Source organism: Atractosteus spatula, unplaced genomic scaffold (assembly GCF_055471065.1).
Source record: "Atractosteus spatula isolate fAtrSpa1 unplaced genomic scaffold, fAtrSpa1.hap1 Scaffold_30, whole genome shotgun sequence".
In the NCBI taxonomy this organism is placed as follows: Eukaryota; Metazoa; Chordata; class Actinopteri; order Semionotiformes; family Lepisosteidae; genus Atractosteus; species Atractosteus spatula.
In genome coordinates, this window is record NW_028296858.1 from 116,659 (window position 1) to 122,658 (window position 6,000).

A 6,000-nucleotide genomic window follows, 5' to 3' on the forward strand; every position below is an offset into this window, starting at 1 on the left:
TATTATTATTATTAAGAGACGGGCTCGCTGTTCCTCAGGCTGGGACAGGAGGTCACACACTTTATTATTATTATTGAGAGAGAGGCTCACTGTCTGTTCCTCAGGCTGGGACAGGAGATCATACTGTTTTATTATTATTGAGAGATAAGCTCACTGTTCCTCAGGCTGGGACAGTAGATCACACTGTATTATTATTGTTGAGAGTCTGGCTTACTGTTCCCCAAGCTGGGACAGGAGGTCACACACTGTATTATTATAATTGAGAGACAGGCTCACTGTCTGTTCCTCAGGCTGGGACAGGAAGTCACACACTGTATTATTTTTATTGAGAGACAGGCTCACTGTCTGTTCCTCAGGCTGGGACAAGAAGTCACACACTGTATTGTTATTATTGAGAGACAGGCTCATTGTCTGTTCCTCAGGCTGGGACAGGAGGTAACACACTTTATTATTATTATTGAGAGAGAGGTTCACTGTCTGTTACTCATGCTGGGACAGGAAGTCACACACTGTATTATTATTATTGAGAGACAGGCTCACTGTCTGTTCCTCAGGCTGGGACAGGAGGTCACACACTGTATTATTATTATTATTCAGAGACAGGTTCACTGTCTGTTCCTCAGGCTGGGACAGGAGATCACACACTGTATTATTATTATTCAGAGATAGGCTCACTGTCTCTTCTTTTGGGCTGGGACAGGAGATCACACACTTTATTATTACTACTGATAGAGAGGTTCACTGTCTCTTCCTCAGGCTGGAAAAAGAGGTCACACACTGTATTATTATTATTGAGAGACAGGTTCACTGTCTGTTCCTCAGGCTTGTACAGGTGATCACGCACTTTATTATTATTATTGAGATATAGGCTCACTGTCTGTTCCTCTTGCTATGACTGGAGATCACACACTGTTCTATTATTATTGAGAGACATGCTCACTGTTTGTTCCTCAGACTGGGACAGGACATTCCACACAAGGTTATTATTATTGAGAGACAGGTTCACTGTCTGCTCCTCAGGCTAAGACAGATGATCACACACTGTATTATTATTATTGAGAGTCAGGCTCACTGTTACTCAGGCTGAGACAAGAGATCACACTGTATTATTATTATTAAGAGAAAAGCTCACTGTTCCTCAGGCTGGGATAGGAGATGACACACTGTATTATTATTATTGAGAGACAGGCTCGCTGTTCCTCAGGCTGGGACAGGAGGTCACACACTTTATAATTATTATTGAGAGAGAGGCTTACTGTCTGTTACTCATGCTGGGACAGGAAGTCACACACTGTATTATTCTTATTGAGAGACAGGCTCACTGTCTGTTCCTCAGACTGGGACAGGAGGTCACACACTGTATTATTATTATTAGTGAGAGACAGGTTCACTTTCTGTTCCTCAGGCTGGGACAGGAGATCACACACTGTATTATTATTATTGAGAGATAGGCTCACTGTCTCTTCTTTTGGGCTGGGACAGGAGGTCACAAACTGTATTATTATTATTATTGAGAGACAGGTTCACTGTCTGTTCCTCAGGCTAGTACAGGTGATCACACACTGTATTATTGTTATTGAGAGACAGGCTCGCTGTTCCTCAGGCTGGGACAGGAGGTCACACACCTTATTATTATTATTGAGAGAGAGGCTCACTGTCTGTTCCTCATGCTGGGACAGGAAGTCACACACTTTATTATTATTATTGAGAGACAGGCTCACAGTCTGTTCCTCAGGCTGGGACAGGAGGTCACACACTGTATTATTATTATTATTGAGAGACAGGTTCCCTGTCTGTTCCTCAGGCTGGGACAGGAGGTCACACACTGTATTATTATTATTATTCAGAGACAGGTTCACTGTCTGTTCCTCAGGCTGGGACAGGAGATCACACACTGTATTATTATTATTCAGAGATAGGCTCACTGTCTCTTCTTTTGGGCTGGGACAGGAGATCACACACTTTATTATTACTACTGATAGAGAGGTTCACTGTCTCTTCCTCAGGCTGGAAAAGGAGGTCACACACTGTATTATTATTATTGAGAGACAGGTTCACTGTCTGTTCATTAGGCTTGTACAGGTGATCACGCACTTTATTATTATTATTGAGATATAGGCTCACTGTCTGTTCCTCTTGCTATGACTGGAGATCACACACTGTTGTATTATTATTGAGAGACATGCTCACTGTTTGTTCCTCAGACTGGGACAGGACATTCCACACAAGGTTATTATTATTGAGAGTCAGGCTCACTGTTACTCAGGCTGAGACAAGAGATCACACTGTATTATTATTATTAAGAGAAAAGCTCACTGTTCCTCAGGCTGGGATAGGAGATGACACACTGTATTATTATTATTGAGAGACAGGCTCACTGTCTGTTCCTCAGACTGGGACAGGAGGTCACACACTGTATTATTATTATTAGTGAGAGACAGGTTCACTTTCTGTTCCTCAGGCTGGGACAGGAGATCACACACTGTATTATTATTATTGAGAGATAGGCTCACTGTCTCTTCTTTTGGGCTGGGACAGGAGGTCACAAACTGTATTATTATTATTATTGAGAGACAGGTTCACTGTCTCTTCCTCAGGCTGGGACAGGAGGTCACACACTGTATTATTATTATTGAGAGACAGGTTCACTGTCTGTTCCTCAGGCTAGTACAGGTAATCACGCACTGTATTATTGTTATTGAGATATAGGCTCACTGTCTGTTCTTCTTGCTGGGACTAAAGATCACACACTGTTCTATTATTATTGAGAGAAATGCTCACTGTTTGTTCCTCAGACTGGGACAGGACATTCCACACAAGGTTATTATTATTGAGAGACAGGTTCACTGTCTGTTCCTCAGGCTAAGACAGGAGATCACACAGTGTATTATTATTATTGAGAGTCAGGCTCACTGTTCCTCAGGTTGGGATAGGAGATCACACTGTATTATTATTATTAAGAGACAAGCTCACTGTTCCTAAGGCTGGGACAGGTGATGACACACTGTATTATTATTATTGAGAGACAGGCTCGCTGTTCCTCAGGCTGGGACAGGAGGTCACACACCTTATTATTATTATTGAGAGAGAGGCTCACTGTCTGTTCCTCATGCTGGGACAGGAAGTCACACACTGTATTATTATTATTGAGAGACAGGCTCACTGTCTGTTCCTCAGGCTGGGACAGGAGGTCACACACTGTATTATTATTATTATTGAGAGACAGGTTCACTGTCTGTTCCTCAGGCTGGGACAGGAGATCACACACTGTATTATTATTATTGAGAGATAGGCTCACTGTCTCTTCTTTTGGGCTGGGACAGGAGATCACACACTGTATTATTATTACTGACAGAGAGGTTCACTGTCTCTTCCGCAGGCTGGGACAGGAGGTCACACACTGTATTATTATTATTGAGAGACAGGTTCACTGTCTCTTCCTCAGGCTAGTACAGGTGATCACGCACTGTATTATTATTATTGAGATATAGGCTCACTGTCTGTTCCTCTTGCGGGGACTGGAGATCACACACTGTTCTATTATTACTGAGAGACATACTCGCTGTTTTCTCCTCAGACTGGGACAGGACATTCCACACAAGGTTATTATTATTGAGAGACAGGTTCACTGTCAGTTCCTCAGGCTAAGACAGGAGATCACACACTGTATTGTTATGATTGAGAGACAGGCTCACTGTCTGTTCCTCAGGCTGGAACAGGAGATGACACACTGTATTATTATTATTGAGAGACAGGCTCACTGTCTGATCCTCAGGCTGGGACAGGAAGTCACACACTGGATTATTATTATTGAGAGACAGGTTTATTGTCTGTATTCCAGGCATGGACAGGAGATCACACTGTATTATTATTATTGAGAGACAAGCTCACTGTTCCTCAGGCTGAGTCTGTAGATCACACAGTATTATTATGACTGAGAGTCTGGCTCAGTGTTCACCAGGCTGGGAGAGGAGGTCACACACTGTATTATTATTATTGAGAGACAGGCTCACTGTCTGTTCCTCAGGCTGGGATAGGAGGTCACACACTGTATTATTATAATTGAGAGACAGGCTCAATGTCTGTTCCTCTGGCTGGGACTGGAGATCACACACTATTCTATTATTATTGAGAGACATGCTCATTGTTTGTTCCTCAGACTGGGACAGGACATTCCACACTAGGTTATTATTATTGAGAGACAGGATCACTGTCTGTTCCTCAGGACTGGAGATCACACACTGGATTATTGTTATTGAGAGACAGGTTTACTGTTCTTCAGGCTGGGGCAGGAGATCACACTGTATTATTATTATTGAGAGACAAGCTCACTGTTCCTCAGGCTTGGACAGGAGATGACACACTGTATTATTATTATTGAGAGACAGGCTCACTGTTCTTCAGGCTGAGAAATAATAATACACAATAATACACTCTGTATTATTATTATTGAGAGACAGGCTCACTGTCTGTTCCTCTGGCTGGGACAGGAAGTATCACACTGGATTATTATTATTGAGAGACAGGCTCACTGTACCTGAGGCTGGGACATGAGATCACACTGTATTATTATTATTGAGAGTCTGGCACACAGTTCCCCAGGCTGGGACAGGAGGTCACACACTGTATTATTATTATTGTGAGATAGGCACACTGTCTGTTTCTCAGGCTGGGACAGGAGGTCACACACTATATTATTATTATTGAGAGACAGGCTCACTGTCTGTTCCTCAGGCTGGGACAGGAGATCACACACTGTATTATTATTATTCAGAGATAGGCTCACTGTCTCTTCTTTTGGGCTGGGACAGGAGATCACACACTTTATTATTACTACTGATAGAGAGGTTCACTGTCTCTTCCTCAGGCTGGAAAAAGAGGTCACACACTGTATTATTATTATTGAGAGACAGGTTCACTGTCTGTTCCTCAGGCTTGTACAGGTGATCACGCACTTTATTATTATTATTGAGATATAGGCTCACTGTCTGTTCCTCTTGCTATGACTGGAGATCACACACTGTTCTATTATTATTGAGAGACATGCTCACTGTTTGTTCCTCAGACTGGGACAGGACATTCCACACAAGGTTATTATTATTGAGAGACAGGTTCACTGTCTTATCCTCAGGCTAAGACAGATGATCACACACTGTATTATTATTATTGAGAGTCAGGCTCACTGTTACTCAGGCTGAGACAAGAGATCACACTGTATTATTATTATTAAGAGAAAAGCTCACTGTTCCTCAGGCTGGGATAGGAGATGACACACTGTATTATTATTATTGAGAGACAGGCTCGCTGTTCCTCAGGCTGGGACAGGAGGTCACACACTTTATAATTATTATTGAGAGAGAGGCTTACTGTCTGTTACTCATGCTGGGACAGGAAGTCACACACTGTATTATTCTTATTGAGAGACAGGCTCACTGTCTGTTCCTCAGACTGGGACAGGAGGTCACACACTGTATTATTATTATTAGTGAGAGACAGGTTCACTTTCTGTTCCTCAGGCTGGGACAGGAGATCACACACTGTATTATTATTATTGAGAGAAAGGCTCACTGTCTCTTCTTTTGGGCTGGGACAGGAGGTCACAAACTGTATTATTATTATTATTGAGAGACAGGTTCACTGTCTGTTCCTCAGGCTAGTACAGGTGATCACACACTGTATTATTGTTATTGAGAGACAGGCTCGCTGTTCCTCAGGCTGGGACAGGAGGTCACACACCTTATTATTATTATTGAGAGAGAGGCTCACTGTCTGTTCCTCATGCTGGGACAGGAAGTCACACACTTTATTATTATTATTGAGAGACAGGCTCACAGTCTGTTCCTCAGGCTGGGACAGGAGGTCACACACTGTATTATTATTATTATTGAGAGACAGGTTCACTGTCTGTTCCTCAGGCTGGGACAGGAGGTCACACACTGTATTATTATTATTATTCAGAGACAGGTTCACTGTCTGTTCCTCAGGCTGGGACAGGAGATC